We start from the raw sequence: 18,821 nt of genomic DNA, 5'->3' as shown, positions 1-18,821 counted from the left end.
TGTAAAGATATTGCATGATCATGAATTGGAAGAATTGCTATTGTTAAAATGGTAATATAATACAAATGTTCTAGGGATGCAATGCAATCCCTATCAAAATCCCAAAGGCCTTCATTACAGAAATGTAAAAACTGATCCTAAAGTTCAGTTTGCAATACAATACAATACAATACAGAATTGCAAAGACCCTGAATTGTCAAAAACAATCTTTAAAAACATGAACAAAGTTGGGGCACTGGGGTGGCTCAGTCAGTTAAGCGTCTGACTCTTGGTTTCAGCTCTGCTCATGGGCTCACTGTTCTTGGGTTCAAGCCCCACTTCGGGCTCTGCACTGACAGTGTGGAGCCTGCTTGGGATTCTCTTTTCCTCTCTCAGCTGCTGCCCTGCTCGCTCTCTCTCAAAATAAATAAACTTAAAAAAATTAAAAAAAAAAAAGATGAACAAAGTTGGAGGTCTCATACTTTCTAATTTCAAACATACTAGAAAGCTATTACAATCAAACAGTGTGTTACTGGCATAAGAATAAACATAAAGACATAGGGAACAGAATTGATAGTTCAGGGGTGCTTGGGTGGCTCAGTTGGTTGTGACCAACTTCAGCTCAGGTCATGATCTCAGAGTTTGTGAGTTTGAGCTCCACATCAGGTTTGCTGCTGTCAGCACAGAACCTACTTCCAATCCTCTGTCCCTCTCTCTCTCTCTAACCCTCCCCCACTCATGCTCTCTCTCTCTCTCAAAAATGAATATTTAAGGGGCACCTGTTGTGGCTCAGTTGGCTAAGCATCTGACTTCAGCTCAGGTCATGATCTCATGGTTCGTGGGTTTGAGCCCTGTGTCAGGCTCTGTGTTGACAGCTCAGAGACTGGAGCCTGCTTAAGATTCTGTGTCTCCCTCTCTCTCGGCCCCTTCCCCTACTCATGCCCACTCGCACTCTATCTCTCTCTCTCAAAAATAAACATTAAAAAAATTTAATGAATATTAAAAAAAAAAAGAATTGAGAGTTCAGAAATAAATCAATACATCTATACATTTTGTTAACATGTCACCATCAAATGCTGCCAAACCATTCAATAGGGAAAGAATACTCTCTTCAACAAATCATACTATGACAACTAGATATCCATAAGCCAAAGAATGAAGTTGGACCCCTACCTCATATTATATACAAAAATTAACTCTAAATGGATCACACACCAAATTATAGGTAGATAAGGCTCCAAACTGTTAGAAGAAAACATAGGAGTAAACCTTTTTGACTTTGTGTGAGGAAATGGTTACTTAAATAGAAGTATAAGCTATAAAAACATAAATAGGATATCATCAAAAAATTTTTAAATTATGTTTCAAAAGACAACCTCAAGAAAATAAAGACAACCTATAGACTGAAAGAAAATTTTTGCAAATTGTGTGTGTGATTAGGGATATGAATTCTTACAACTCAACAACAAAAAAGGCAACCCAATCTAAGAATAGCAGAGGATTAACTCGATTGTATATCTAATTGTAAACCACAGAACTGTAAAACTCTTATAACAGAAGAGTAAATCTAAACGACTTTGAATGTGGCAATGACTTTTAACATACAACATGAAAGCCATGATCCATGAAAGGAAAAAAAATTAATAAGTTGGACTTCATTAAGATAAAAAACTTCTGCTCTGCAAAACACACTGTCAAGTGTATGAGAAGACAAGTCACAGCCTGGGAGAAAATATTTGCAAAAGACATATAAAGGACTTTTATCCAAAATACATAAAGAACTTTTAAAACTCAAAAATAAGAAAGAAATCTAACTCATTCAAATACGGGCAAAAGACCTTACTGGACACCTCACCAAAAAGATTTAGAGGCATGTGAAAATATGTTCATCGTTATAAGTCATTAGGGAATTGCCAACTGAAACAAAACAGAGACACTACCACACACCTATTAGAATGGCCAAAATCTAAAACAATGACACTACCAAATGTTGACAAGGATATGGAACAACAGGAACTCTCATTCATTACTGGTGGTAATGCAAAATAGCACAGCCAGTTTGGAAGTCAGTTTAGTAGTTTCTTAAAATACTCTTACCATACAATCCAGCAATTGTGCTCCCTAGTTTTTAGCCAAATGAGATAATGGAATTTTACTTAGTGCTAAAGTAAAGGACCTACCAACCCATGAAAAGACATGGAGGAACCTAAAATGCATATTAAAAGGTGAAAGAAGCCAACTGAAAAAGCCATCCCCTCTATGATTCCAATTACCTGACATTCTGGAAAAGGCAAAACTATGGTGACAGTGAAAGGATCACTGATTGCCAGAGATTAGAGGAAGAAAGAATGAATAGGCAGAGCATACAGGATTTTTAGGACAGTGAAACTACTCTATGATTGAATAATGGTAGATACATTTGTCAAAACCCATAGAACGTGCTATATACCAAGAGTGAATCCTAACATAAACTATGGACTTTGGATGATAATGATGTGTATATATGGGTTCATCAATTATAACAAATGTACCATTCTGGTGCAGAATTTTGATAATGAAGGAAGCTATGCATATGTAGGAGCAGAAGAAATATAGGAAATCTCGTACCTTCTCAATTTTGCTGTGAGCATAAAGTTGCTCTAAAAAATAAAGTCTATTAAAAAAAAAAGTGAGCAGAGGATCTGAATAGACATTTCTCCAAAAGGATATAAAAATGGCCAAGAAGCACATGACATGATGCTACACATTGTTGGTCATTAGGGAAATACAAATCAAAACCACAATGAGATACCAGAGGATAAATAAAATAAAAAAGACAAACATAGCAAGTTTTTATGAGGACACAGAGAAATTAGGACCCACATACATCACTGGTGAAAATGTCAAATGATGCAGCTAGTTCGGAATGTTTGGCAGTTCCTTAAAGAGTTAAACATAAAGTTATAATATGACACAGCAACTCTACTATTAGGTATTTACTCATGAGAAATGAAATCATGTGTCCATAGAAAAACTTGTATATCAGTGTTCATACCAGCACTGTTTATAATACCCAAAAAGTAGAAACCCAAATGTCTATCAACTGATCAATGGATAAACCAAAGGGGTATATTCATAAAATGTAATGTTATTTGGCAATTAAAAGAAATGTAGTATTGATATATGCTACAACATGGATAAGTCCTAAAATTATGATGCTAAATGACAGAAGCCAGATACAAAAACAAAAAACAAAACAAAACAAAAACCATGTATGATTTCTTTTATATGCAGTGTCCAGAACAGTCAAACAATACAGAGAGAAAATAGATTAGTGGTTGCTAGGGAGTGAGTGGAAGGGGGAAATGGGAGTGACTGCTACTAGGTACAAGAGTTATGGGGTCATAAAAATGTTCCAGAGGCAGACAGTGGTAATTTTTCCACTTTGTCAATATACTATATATCACTGAATTCTGTACTTGAAACATAAACAAACCAATAGAAAAGTTACTTTATATTAATTCAAGTAGAAAATCTACTCAACACAAAATCAACAAATACCAAAAAGACATTGTTACCATGTCATCACATTACTTTCATTCTGCTTGTCAAAAACTTTTGTTGCTTCCCAGAAACAAATGGCATCTCACTCAATGAATATATTAATAAGAGATTTTATTCTTCAATTATAACATTACCAATATCTTTTATTAGGTCCACTTTGGAGTTTTTTGCTAATCCAGTATCAAACACACTTCAGGTTCTATAATAAGGTACAAGAGAAATATACAGATGGCTGACGAGATACAGAATATAAGATGCAGAAATAAATTAACAGCTAAATGTTTGTCTGGTTTCAGAATAATTTGCTTTAATGTTACTCTCCCTATAACATGGCTAAAATGGTGCTACACGAAAATTGAGTTTGTTTTTGATTCTTTGCAGCTAAAAAAAAAAAAAAAACACTTCTGCACTTGGTTAAAAACAAAAGGAAATTTTAAAAAGTGGAAAAATGAAATCTCATGGCCAATATTGCTAAACATACATTCATTAAATAATACCTCTTAAATCCTCATGCATAGTATTTTTATCATTTCTTTATTTTTAAAAAAAGCATTAGGATTTTCAGTGTGAGGAACAATGTGATAGACTCATCTCTCCATTCTCCTCCATGCAAAGAACAATGAAAAACCCCGGAAATAATACACCAGACTGTCACAGGAGACCTCTGAAAGATGGGAAAAAGGAAGGCAACTAGCCAGGGACCCCAGGATTTGAATAACAACACAGCAGCTCAACATTGCCCAATTCACCACCCAATTAAAGAAGAGGCACTACAGGGCTCCTGGGTGGCTCAGTCGGTTAAGCGTCTGACTTTGGCTCAGGTCATGATCTCATGGTTCATGAGTCTGAGCCCCATGTTAGGCTGTGCTGAGAGCTCAGAGCCCGCAATCTGCTTCAGATTCTGTGTCTCCCTCTCTCTCTGTTCCTCCCCACTCACACTCTGTCTCTCTCTCTCTCTCTCAAAAACAAACATTAAAAAAAATTTTTTTTTAAAGAAAGAAAGAAAGAAAGAAAGAAAGAAAGAAAGAAAGAAAGAAAGAAAGAAAGAAAGAAAGAAAAAGGAAGGAAGGAAGGCAGGCAGGCAGGCACACCAGGCTTAGTGTCATCTGACCCCACACTCAAAGGCACAAAGGCAGCTCAGGTAGATTAAGGAGTATCTTCTATCCTACTAATAGCATCAACTGGGGTGGCAGGGGAGTCCTTCCAGCAGCAGGAGGCCAAGGAAAAAAGCTTTCTGTTCCTGAAGTGCTGACATCTCACCCCTGACCTAGCAGAACCAGACCAAGGACATTCATTTCACACTTGAGGATGTCAGCATTAAGGACCAAATGGGATTCCTACCAGTACCAGGTGAAAGAAGACCTTAACAGCACTACAAAAGCTCTCAGCACTAAATTGTCATTGGAACTACAGCCCCTAAAAGTAGACCAAGACCTATACAATAAACTGATACAGTGTGACTACTTGCTAAAATATGACAAATATAATCAATAACAGTATCTCCCACTTGCAGATTGCAACCAAAAAACCATTGCTCATGCCAAGATCAAGAAAAATCAAAACTAATGATAAAAGAAAATCCACAAACACAGGAATGAGATGTTAGAACTAGATTTTTAAACTAGTTATCATAAAAATGCTTCAAAAAGCAATTACAAATACTCTGAAAAATCTCACTAAATGTAAGACATAAAGAACCAAATAAAAATTATAGAACTCAAATATATAATAACCAAAATTTAAAACTCATTGGATAGGATTGATAATAAAATGAACATCAGAATGGAAAGAATTAGTGAACTTAAGATAGGACAACAGAAATTAAACTCTCTGAACAATAGAGCAACAGACTCTAAAACACACGCGCACGCACACACACACACACACACACACACACACATACAAAACACAGAAACTGAGGAAACCATAGAACAATATCAAAAGATCTAAATTCCTATTACTAGAGAGCCAGAAGAGAGCGAGAACAGAGCTAAAAAGAATTTACAGAAATAAGGGTTAACAAATGGGTGTTAACAAATTACGTCTGTTTAATAAAGACACAAACATAGAGAGCTAACCTCCCAAAATTCCATGCCAAGTCATATCAGGATAGCCCCCCAAAAATCCACGCCAAGCCATATCATAACTAAACTTCTAAAAATGAAAGTCAAAGGAAAAAACTTTAAAAGAAATTAGAAAGAAACAATACATTACTTATAGGGGAATAGTACCCATGACAGTGGATTTCTCACCTGACATCACGGAAGCCTGAAAAAGCAGTATAACATTTTCCAAATACTTAAAGAAAAAAACCATCAACCACAAATTCTATATTCAGCAAAAATAACCTTCATAAATGGGATATTAAAAAAAGTCTCAGATTACACAATAGTACATATAACATTTTAAAAATAATTTTAATTTTATTTTAATTCCAGTGCAGTTAACATACAGGGTTGTATTAGTTTCAGGTGTACAATGTAATGATTCAACAATTCCATACATCACTCAGTGCCCATCCCAACAAGTACAACCTTAATACCTTATCACCTATTTCATTCATTCCTCCCGACCTCCCTTCTGGTATCACACATACTTTAAAGAATAGCTAAAGTAAGTTCTCTAACAGAAAATAATAAAAGAAGTCTCAGAAGTTCAGAGAGGAAAAGACACCAATGAAATGGAAGGTAATAAAGATAAATATAATAAACTATCCTTATGAATTTTTAAAATCATATTTGATGATAGAAGCAAAAATTATAACATCATCTAGTGTGCTCAATTAAGTAAAGGAAATACTTACAAGAACTATATTTTAAATATAAACATAAAGGCAAAGTGACCTAAACAAAAGACAGTTTTCCACACTTTACTTGAAATGGTAAAATGGTGACTATGATGAATTATATATGTTTATTGTAATACCCCTAACAACCACTAAGAAAACTATACAAAGAGATAAAGGACACAATCATTAAAATTAAATTCTAAAAATTGTTCAAGTAATCCATAAGTAAGCCATGAAAACAGAAATAAAACATTGAAAAAAAGGGATCAAAAATAAATAATGAAATGGCAGACTTGAGCCCTTACATATCAATAATTACTTCAAACACTCTAAATACACAGCCACAAAAAAAATAAAATAAAAAATAAAGACAAATTAACAAAGTAGATAAAAAAAAAACACAACCTAACTACATGCTGTCTATAAGAAACTCATTTCAAACATAACAACACAAGTAGGTTAAAACAAAAGTATATAAAAACATATATTCTGCAAACATTAACAATAAAAAAGTCAAAAGTGGATGTATTATTATCAGATAAAGCAGACTTTATATCTAGAATAATTACTAGCGACGAAGTGGGATCCTACAAAATGATAACAGGGTCAACTGACCACGAAGACACAGGAATCCTAAATGGTATGAACTAAAGGACAGAGCTTCAAAATACATAAAACAAAAACTAAGAACTGAAAGGAGAGATGAACATAGCCACAATGATATTTGATCACTTCAGCATTCCATTTGCAGCATATGTTAGAACTATCATACAAAAAATCAGCAAAGATACAAAAGAACTAAATTATACTACCAGGCAACAGGATCTAAATGACATTTATAAACTCCATTTAAAACAGCAGAATAAACATTTTTTCAAGTTCCCTAGGAACAATCAAGATAGACCATATTCTGGATTATAAACCAAACCCCACAAATTAAAAGAACTGAAATCATACAAAGTATGCTCTCTGACTACAATTGAGTCAAACTTGAAATCAGTAACATAAGAACAAAAAAAAATCTCCAAATCATGGAAATAAAACAACATACTCCTAAATAACTCAGGGGTCAAAGAAGTCTCAAAGGAACTAAGAAAAATACACAGAAATAAATGAAAATCAAAATACAATATGTCCAGTTATGGACAGAGTTAGAGCAGAGCCAAAAGAAAAATGGAAAAACATTCCATGTTCATGGAATGGAAGAACAGGTATTGTTAAATGTCCATACTACCCAAAACAATCTACACATTTAATGCAATCCCTATCAAAATACCACCAGCATTCTTCACAGAACTAAAACAAAATATCCTACAATTTGTATGGAACCACAAAAGACCCTGGATAGCCAAAGCAACCTTGAAAAAGAAAAGAAAATCTGGAGGCATCACAATTCCAGACTTCAAGCCATATTACAAAACTGCACTCTTCAAGACAGTCTGGTACTGGCACAAAAACAGACACATAGAGGGGTGCCTGGGTGGCTCAGTCGGCTAAGTGGCCAACTTCAGCTCAGGTCATGATCTCACAGCTTGTGGGTTCGAGCCCCGCGTCAGGCTTTGTGCTGACAGCTGGTAGCTCAGAGCCTGGAGCCTGCTTCAGATTCTGTGTCTCCCTCTCTCCCTGCTCCTCCCCTCTCCTACCTCCCCTGCTCATGCTCGCTCTCTGTCTCTCTCTCTCAAAAGTAAATAAACATTAAAAAAAAACAAAAACAAAAAACAAAAAAAAAACCAGACACATAGATCAATGGAACAGAATAGAAAATTCAGAAATGGATCCATAAATGCATGGCCACTAATCTTCAACAAAGCAGGAAAGAAAATCCAAGGAAAAAAGACAGTCTCTTCAACAAATGGTGTTGGGAAAATTGGACAGTTATATGCAAACCAATGAAATTGGACCACTTTCTTACACCACACACAAAAATAAATTCAAAATGGAAAGACCTAAATGTGAGACAGGGAACCATCAAAATCCTAGAGAACACAGGCAGCAAGCTCTTTGACCCTGGCCATGGCAACTTCTTACCAGACACATCTGCAGAGGCAAGGAAAACAAAAGTAAAAATGAACTACTGGTACTTCATCAAGATAAAAAGCAACTTCTGCCCAGTGAAACAATCAACAATCAACAAAACCATAAGGCAGCCTACGGAATGAGAGAAGGTATTTGCAAATGACATATCAGATAAGTGGTTGGAATCCAAAATATATAAAGAACTTATCAAACTCAACACCCAAAAAACAAATAATCGCATTAAGAAATGGACAGAAGATGGGGTGCATGGGTGGCTCAGTCGGTTAAGCAACCGACTCTTGATTTCGGCTGAAGTCATGACCGTGGTCGTGGGATGGAGCCGTGTCTTGAGCTCCATGCTGGACATGGAGGCTGCTTAAGAGTCTCTCTCCCCCTCTTCCTCTGCCCCTCCTTCACTTGCTAGTGCACACACTCTCTCAAAAAGAAAAAAAGAAAAAGAAAAAGGGCAGAAGAGATGAATAGACATTTTTCCAAAGAAGTCATCCAGATGGCCACAAGACACATGAAAAGATGTTCAATATCATTCATAATCAGGGAAATACAAATCAAAACCATAATGAGACACTACCTCACACCAGTCAGAATGGTTAAAATCAACAACTAAGTAAACAGATGTTGGCGAGGATGTGGAGAAAGAGGAATCATCTTACACTGTTGGTGGGAATGCAAACTGGTGCAGCCAGTCTGGAAAACAGTATGGAAGTTCCTCAAAAAGTTAAAAATAGAACTATCCTACCAACCAGCAATTGCACTACTAGGTATTCACACAAATGATACAAAGATACTGATTCAAAAGCGCACATACACATCAATGTTCATAGCAGCATTACCTACAATAGCCAAATTATGGAAAGAGCCCAAATGTCCATCAAATGATGAATGGATAAAGAAGATATGTTATATATGTACAATAGAATATTACTCAGCCATAAAAAAGAATGAAGTCTTGCCATTTGCAACAACATGGATGGAGCTAGACAAATACCATATGATTTCACTTACATGCAGAATTTAAAAAACAAAATGGATGAACACAGGGGAAAGGAAAAAAAAGAGAGGAAAGTAAACTATAAAAGACTCTTAACTATAAAGAACAAACTGAGTGTTGATGGAGGGCAGGATGGTGAGGAATGAGCTAAATGGGTGATGGATATTAAGGAAGGCACTTCTGTTGAGCACTGGCTGTTATATGCAAGTGATGAATCACTAAATTCTACTTCTAAAAATAATATTACAGTATATGTTAACTAGAATTTAAATAAAAATTTTAAAAATAAAAATTAAAAAAAATTAAGTATATAAGAAAAGTACATCTCAGCACATAATTATAATTGGTCACATTAACAGCAGGCATTCCATCTGTATGCGACAGCAGATTAGAATGGAGCCCTTCCAACTAGTATTTTTATACCAGAACTGCATTAGGTCATTTATCATTATCAGCCCTTTCTCTTATAAAATCATTTTTGACCTGTGGATTTCCCTTTCCAGAGTGGTTCTGATTTTGTAATGTCACCATAGAGGCAGCTATAAAGACCTTGTCATATAATTTGTGATCACTTACACTCTCAAATCTATTTTTTTTAAATCTAGAAACACATTAAACATGTAACACCTCGATTACCCCTGTTGTCATATTTGGGAAAACAAAACCTGGTAGATTTGGGTAAAATATAATCCATAGTGATTTCCATTCACTGATCCAATGCAGTATGGGATATAGGGACTTCTTCTACCTCACATCATACACAAAAAGTAATTTGAAATATAGGCATAAAACACTTATAAGAAAACATATATTTGTGCCTTACAGATGGAGACATTTTTCTTGGACAGATCATAAAAAGCAATAAGCATAAAAGAAACAGTTGATTTAAATCATCAAAGTAATAAAAAAAAAACAAAATCAGTTTAGCAAAAGACACCACTAAGAAAAAGAATTAGCAAGCCAGAGGCTATGAGATAATACATGTAAACCATATCAAAGGATTTATCTTCCAGGGTATACATAGAGCTCCTATAACCCAAATATAAACAAACAACCCAACTTTATTTAAATTTCCAAATATTTAATAATTTCATTAAAACTTTTTTTTATTTTTACTGAGATATAATTGACACATAACACTGTGTAAGTTTAAGGTGTACAACATGTTGATTTGATACATCCATGTATTATAATATGAGCTTCTTCTATATGCTTTCTTCTAGGAGTTTTACAGAATCAGGTCTTATGTTTAGGTTTTTAATGCATTTCAAGTTAATTTTAGTGAGTGGTGTTAAGACATGGGTCCAATTTCATTTTTCTGCATGTGGTTATCTAGTTTTCCCAGCATCATTTATTGAAGAGACTATCCTTTCCCACTGAGTGTTCTTGGCTCCCCTGTGAAATATCAGTGGACCATATATGCAGGGAGTTAGTTTGGGGCTCCCTATTCTGTCCCATTGGTCTATATATCTATTTTTATGTCAGTATGACACTGTTTTACTATTATAGCTTTGTAGTACAGTTGAAATCAGGAAATGTGGTATCTTTAGCTTTCTCTTTCTCAGGATTGCTTTGGCCATCTGGGGTCCTGTGTGGTTTCATATGTATTTTAGGATTTTTTTCTATTTCTGTGAAAAATTCCACTGGAATTTCAATAGGGAATACATTGAATTTATAGGTGGGTTTGGGTAGTATGGACATTTTAACTATTATTCCAATCTATGAACATAGGATATCTTTCCATTTCTTTCATCAAACTCTTACAGTTTTCATTGTACATACTTTTACTTCCTTGGTTAAATTTACACCTAAGTATTTTATTGTTTTTGATGCTATTGTGAACGGAATAGTCTTTATTTCTTTCTCAGATGTCTTGTTGTCTGTGCATAGAAATGGCACTGATTTACTTATGTTGAATTTATATCTTGAAAATTTACTGAATTTGTTATTTCAACAGGTTTTTATTTAAGTCTTTAGGATTTTTCTATATATAAGATCATATTGTCTGCAAATAACTATTTTACTTCTCCCTTTCTGAATTGCATATTTCTTTGTCTTACATAAGTGTTCTAACACACAGTACTACCTTAAATAAGAGTGGTAACAGTGGGTACCCATGCCTTATTCCTGATCTTAGGGGAAAAGCTTTCCATCAAGCTTTCCATCTTTCATGGTTAGGTATGATATTAGTTGCAGGTCTGCCATATACGGTCTTTACTATGTTAAAGTATGTTCCTTCTTTACCCAATTTATTGAGGGTTTTTAACAAAGAAAAGATGTTGAACCCTGTCAAGTGCTTTTTCTGCATCTATTGAGATGATCATATGATTTTTACCTTTCACTCTATTAATGTGGTCTACCACCTTTATTGATTTGCATATGTTAAACCATCTTTGCATTCTAGGGATAAATCTTACTTGGTCATAGTACACAATCCTTTTAATGTGTTGCTGAATCCAGTTAGCTATTTTTTGAAAATTATTAAGCAGGCATTTTATAAAAGATAAATGACTAGTAAACACATGAAAAAGTATTCAATTTCATTAATCATAAGAAAAATGCAAGTTAAAACTACAATGAATTACTACTACACACCCACTAGAATGGTGAAAATTACAAAAACTGTTGGTAAGATTATGGAACAACAGGAACTTTTATACATCATTGGTGGGAATGGTACAATCATTTTGTTCCAGGAATTCTATTCCTAACTACACAAAAGAAATAAAAACATACCTTCACAGAAAGAACTGTACAAGAATGTTCATAAAGCTAGAATCTGGAAACATAGCAGGTGTCCATTAATGAAACAGAAAAACCGATATCACATGCAATGGGATATTATTCAGTAATAAAAAGAACAAAAATTAGTGACATATACAAAAACATGAATGAATTTCAAAATCATTAAGCTGAGAGAAGCTTCACATGAAACTATTCTGCATTATTCCACATGAATGAAATTCAAGCACAGACAAAGCTAATCTACAGTAGAAATAATAGTGGTTGCCTCTTGAGGGTAGCAGTTAGTGCTGACGGGGAAGGAGCATGAATGGACTATTTGGCATGTTAAAAAGGGCATGATATGTCTTAGGCTGAGCTGCTATAACAAAAATACTATAGACTGGGTGGCTTATAAACACCAGAAATGTATTTCCCACAATTCTAGAGGCTGAGAAGTCCAAGACCAAAGCACTAGTAGATTTGGCATCTGGCAAAACCCACTTCCTAGCTCACAGACTGCCATTTTTTTACTGTGTCCCCACATGGTGGAAGGCACAAGGCAGCTTTCTGGAATCTCTTTTGTTATGGCACTTAATTTCATTCATGAGGGCTCCACCCTCATGACCTTATCACCTCCCAAAGACCCCACTTCCAAATACCATCACATTAAGGATTAAGTCTCAACATATGAGTTTTAGGGGAATGCAAATATTCAGTCTATAGAAATATGGATTTTGATTACAAGTTACATGCACTTTTCAAAACTCAGAAAAGGAGACTTTTTATTTCACTATATAAAAATTTTCAATCAAAATAAAAAAGTGTAAATCAATACTGAATACTAATTAATAATATGCATGCTGAAGTATTTAGGGAGAACTATACCAATGTCTGAAATTTACTTTGCACCAAAAATAAAATGCATTAATAGATGGAATGTAGGATAGACAGGTGGTTAAGATATGTATGATGAAGCATGAATAATAAAATATTGGGGTATCTGGCTGGCTCAGTCAGTTGAGCTTACCACTCTTGATTTCGACTCAGGTAATGATCCCAGGGTCGTGGGACCAAACCCTGCATCAGGCTCCACACTGAGTGTGGACCCTGCTTAATAGTCTTCTCTCTCTCTCTCTCTGCCCCTCTCCCCTGCTCCAAAAATAAATAAATGGGGGGTGCCTCGGTGACTCAGTTGGTTAAACATCTGACTCTTGATTTCAGCTCAGGTTATGATCTCATGGTTCCTGAATTCAAGTCCGAGCTGGCCTCATGGTTCATGAGTTTGAGCATGGAGCCTGCCTGGATTCTCTCTTTCTCTTTCTCTCTCTCTCTCTCTCTGCCCCTCCCTGGCTTGTACGCTCTTTCTCTCGAAATAAACATTAAAAAAATAAAAATGAGTGAGTGAATAAATAATAAAATATTAACACCAGTAGGGATGCCTGGGTTGCTCAGTTGGTTAAATATTAACAGCAGAATCTAGGTGGTTCCTAAGTGGATATTCAAAGTATAATTATTTCACCTTTGCTATGTCAGAATATTTTCATAATAAAATGTTAAGGAAAAGTATAGGAATTTCCATTTTCCTAATATTTACCAAATAAAGCTGGCTCTTTGTTTTTGTAGAAGAGAACATGACTACAATTAAGCAACTTGGTCAAAAGTCCAAAATATGATTGGAATCCAAAGTCCCCAAAGTCCTGATATTTCACCCAAAATCCCACACTGAATGATTAATGAAAAGAATATGTGTATTCTTTTTGTGTCAATATATTCCTTACTAATAGTAAATACATACATCAACCAATTGCTTAGCATCTTTTTTAGTCTTAAGTCATAAGTCATATTGTGGTGGTTTTATAATATCCACTTGGATAAGCCAGAACTATGTTTCCCCAGAATCCCCTTCTCTGATTAGTTCCAAGGTAATCCAGAGTAATGTGCATGAGACATGGAAGGGGGAAATGAAGCAGCAGCCATCTGAAGATCATCATGGTTAGATGTGGTGAACAGAGGTAACAGCCTTCTACACACTTATCCACTAGTTAATTCTTCGTGAACCGCCTACAAAGATTTCAAATGCCTGGTTTCCCATATTCCCTTCTAAGCTCCACCCCACAATAGTGTCTCTGCAGAAGTGACTGGTGCCTTTTCTCTATACTTCCAACTCTTCCTTTAGGATTCTTACTTTCCAGTTGCTCCCATAACTGTATAAGGTTTTATACAGCCATAATAAATTCATGATTTCATAACAATCATACTGGCTGTTTCCTTGACTGAACTCTGACCCATAACACAAGTATACTTTACTTATCCCATTACCTGTGTCTCTAAAAGTTACAAAAAAATTAAAATTTTGCAAGTCATCTGTGTTTTACAAAAGATTATGAAATCCTTCTAAAGGTTTTTATTTTTTTTGTTTTTTATTTTTATTTATTTTTTCAATATATGAAGTTTATTGTCAAATTGGTTTCCATACAACACCCAGTGCTCATCCCAAAAGGTGCCCTCCTCAATACCCATCACCCAACCTCCCCTCCCTCCCACCCCCCCATCAACCCTCAGTTTGTTCTCAGTTTTTAAGAGTCTCTTATGCTTTGACTCTCTTCCACTCTAACCCCTTTTTTTTTCCTTCCCCTCCCCATTGGGTTTCTGTTAAGTTTCTCAGGATCCACATAAGAGTGAAACCATATGGTATCTGTCTTTCTCTGTATGGCTTATTTCACTTAGCATCACACTCTCCAGTTCCATCCACGTTGCTACAAAGGGCTATATTTCAATCTTTCTCATTGCCACGTAGTACTCCATTGTGTATATAAACCACAATTTCTTTATCCATTCATCAGTTACTGGACATTTCAGCTCTTTCCATAATTTGGCTATTGTTGAGAGTGCTGCTATAAACACTGGGGTACAAGTGCCCCTATGCATCAGCACTCCTGTATCCCTTGGGTAAATTCCTAGCAGTGCTATTGCTGGGTCATAGGGTGGGTCTATTTTTAATTTTCTGAGGAACCTCCACACTGTTTTCCAGAGTGGCTGCACCAATTTGCATTCCCACCAACAGTGCAAGAGGGTTCCCGTTTCTCCACATCCTCGCCAGCATCTATAGTCTCCTGATTTGTTCATTTTGGCCACTCTGACTGGCGTGAGGTGATATCTGAGTGTGGTTTTGATTTGTATTTCCCTGATGAGGAGCGACATTGAGCATCTTTTCATGTGCCTGTTGGCTATCCGGATGTCTTCTTTAGAGAAGTGTCTATTCATGTTTTCTGCCCATTTCTTCACTGGGTTATTTGTTTTTTGGGGGTGGAGTTTGGTGAGCTCTTTATAGATTTTGGATACTAGCCCTTTGTCCGATATGCCATTTGCAAATATCTTTTCCCAATCAATTCCGTTGGTTGCCTTTTAGTTTTGTTGGTTGTTTCCTTTGCTGTGCAGAAGCTTTTTATCTTCATAAGGTCCCAGTAATTCACTTTTGCTTTTAATTCCCTTGCCCTTGGGGATGTGTCAAGTAAGAAATTGCTACGGCTGAGGTCAGAGAGGTCTTTTCCTGCTTTCTCCTCCAGGGTTTTGATGGTTTCCTGTCTCACATTCAGGTCCTTTATCCATTTTGAGTTTATTTTTGTGAATGGTGTGAGAAAGTGGTCTAGTTTCAATCTTCTGTATGTTGCTGTCCAGTTCTCCCAGCACCATTTGTTAAAGAGACTGTCTTTTTTCCATTGGATGTTCTTTCCTGCTTTGTCAAAGATGAGTTGGCCATACGTTTGTGGGTCTAGTTCTGGGGTTCCAATTCTATTCCACTGGTCTATGTGTCTGTTTTTGTGCCAATACCATGCTGTCTTGATGATTACAGCTTTGTAGTAGAGGCTAAAGTCTGGGATTGTGATGCCTCCTGCTTTGGTCTTCTTCTTCAAAATTACTTTGGCTATTCGGGGCCTTTTGTGGTTCCATATGAATTTTAGGATTGCTTGTTCTAGTTTTGAGAAGAATGATGGTTCAATTTTGATTGGGATTGCATTGAATGTGTAGATAGCTTTGGGTAGTATTGATATTTTGACAATATTTATTCTTCCAATCCATGAGCACAGAATGTTTTACCATTTCTTTATATCTTCTTCAATTTCCTTCATAAGCTTTCTATAATTTTCAGCATACAGATCTTTTACATCTTTGGTTAGATTTATTCCTAGGTATTTTATGCTTCTTGGTGCAATTGTGAATGGGATCAGTTTCTTTATTTGTCTTTCTGTTGCTTCATTATTAGTGTATAAGAATGCAACTGATTTCTGTACATTGATTTTGTATCCTGCAACTTTGCTAAATTCATGTATCAGTTCTAGCAGACTTCTGGTGGAGTCTATCGGATTTTCCATGTATAATATCATGTCATCTGCAAAAAGTGAAAGCTTAACTTCATCTTTGCCAACTTGGATGCCTTTGATTTCCTTTTGTTGTCTGATTGCTGATGCTAGCACTTCCAACACTATGTTAAACAACAGCGGTGAGAGTGGACATCCCTGTCATGTTCCTGATCTCAGGGGAAAAGCTCTCAGTTTTTCCCCATTGAGGATGATGTTAGCTGTGGGCTTTTCATAAATGGCTTTTATGATGTTTAAGTATGTTCCTTCTACCCCAACTTTCTCAAGGGTTTTTATTAAGAAAGGTTGCTGAATTTTGTCAAAGGCCTTTTCTGCATCAATTGACAGGATCATATGGTTCTTTTCTTTTATTAATGTGTTGTATCACATTGATTGATTTGCAAATGTTGAACCAGCCCTGCAGCCCAGGAATGAATCCCACTTGATCCTGGTGAATAATTCATTTTATATGCTGTTGAATTCTATTTGCTAGTATCTTATTGAGAAGTTTTGCATCCATACTCATCAGGGATATTGGCCTGTAGTTCTCTTTTTTTAATGGGTCTTTGTCTGGTTTAGGTATCAAAGTAATACTGGCTTCATAGAATGAGTCTGGAAGTTTTCCTTCCCTTTCTATTTTTTGGAATAGCTTGAGAAGGATAGGTATTATCTCTGCTTTAAACATCTGGTAGAACTCCCGTGGGAAGCCATCTGGTCCTGGACTCTTATTTGTTGGGAGATTTTTGATGACTGATTCAATTTCTTCGCTGGTTATGGGTCTGTTCAAGCTTTCTATTTCCTCCTGATTGAGTTTTGGAAGCATGTGGGTGTTTAGGAATTTGTCCATTTCTTCCAGGTTGTCCAGTTTGTTGGCATATAATTTTTCATAGTATTCCCTGATAATTGCTTGTATCTCTGAGGGATTGGTTGTAATAATTCCATTTTCATTCATGATTTTATCTATTTGGGTCATCTCCCTTTTCTTTTTGAGAAGCCTGGCTAGAGGTTTATCAATTTTGTTTATTTTTTCAAAAAACCAACTCTTGGTTTCGTTGATCTGCTCTACCGTTTTTTTTAGATTCTATATTATTTCTGCTCTGATCTTTATTATTTCTCTTCTTCTGCTGGATTTAGGCTGTCTTTGCTGTTCTGCTTCTATTTCCTTTAGGTGTGCTGTTAGATTTTGTGTTTGGGATTTTTCTTGTTTCTTGAGATAGGCCTGCATTGCAATGTATTTTCCTCTCAGGACTGCCTTCGCTGCATCCCAAAGCATTTGGATTGTTGTATTTTCATTTTCATTTGTTTCCATATATTTTTTAATTTCTTCTCTAATTGCCTGGTTGACCCATTCATTCTTTAGTAGGGTGTTCTTTAACCTCCATGCTTTTGGAGGTTTTCCAGACTTTTTCCTGTGGTTGATTTCAAGCTTCATAGCATTGTGGTCTGAAAGTATGTATGGTATGATTTCAATTCTTGTATACTTATGAAGGGCTGTTTTGTGACTCAGTATGTGATCTATCTTGGAGAATGTTCCATGTGCACTCGAGAAGAAAGTATATTCTGTTGCTTTGGGATGCAGAGTTCTAAATATATCTGTCAAGTCCATCTGATCCAATGTCTCATTCAGGGCCCTTGTTTCTTTATTGACCGTGTGTCTAGATGATCTATCCATTTCTGTAAGTGGAGTGTTAAAGTCCCCTGCAATTACCACATTCTTATCAATAAGGTTGCTTATGTTTGTGAGTAATTGTTTTATACATTTGGGGGCTCCTATATTCGGCGCATAGACATTTATAATTGTTAGCTCTTCCTGATGGATAGACCCTGTGATTATTATATAATACCCTTCTTCATCTCTTGTTACAGCCTTTAATTTAAAGTCTAGTTTGTCTGATACAAGTATGGCTACTCCAGCTTTCTTTTGACTTCTAGTGGCATGATAAATAGTTCTCCATCCCCTCACAATCTAAAGGTGTCCTCAGGTCTAAAATGAGTCTCCTGTAGACAGCAAATAGATGGGTCTTGTTTTTTTATCCATTCTGATGCCCTATGTCTTTTGGTTGGCGCATTTTGTCCATTTACATTCAGTGTTATTATAGAAAGATATGGGTTTAGAGTCACTGTGATGTCCGTAGGTTTCATGCTTGTAGCCATGTCTCTGGTACTTTGTCTCACAGGATCCCCCTTAGGATCTCTTGTAGGGCTGGTTTAGTGGTGACAAATTCCTTCAGTTTTTGTTTGTTTGGGAAGACCTTTATCTCTCCTTCTATTCTAAATGACAGACTTGCTGGATAAAGGATTCTCAGCTGCATATTTTTTCTGTTCATCACATTGAAGATCTCCTGCCATTCCTTTCTGGCCTGCCAAGTGTCAGTAGAGAGATAGGTCATGAGTCTTATAGTTC

The 18,821-nt window shown here is 35.9% G+C and overlaps 1 protein-coding gene across 16 annotated transcripts in view; it reads right to left on the bottom strand.

Moving 5' to 3' along the window:
• GPHN (gephyrin) overlaps positions 1–18,821 on the bottom strand; it is a 618,401-nt gene that overhangs the window by 532,431 nt on the left and 67,149 nt on the right. The gene's annotated exons all lie outside the window — the stretch shown is intronic.

This window comes from Acinonyx jubatus, chromosome B3 (genome assembly GCF_027475565.1).
Source record: "Acinonyx jubatus isolate Ajub_Pintada_27869175 chromosome B3, VMU_Ajub_asm_v1.0, whole genome shotgun sequence".
NCBI lineage: Eukaryota > Metazoa > Chordata > Mammalia > Carnivora > Felidae > Acinonyx > Acinonyx jubatus.
Note: the sequence above shows the minus strand (reverse complement) of the source record. Positions and strands in the feature narration are given on the sequence as shown.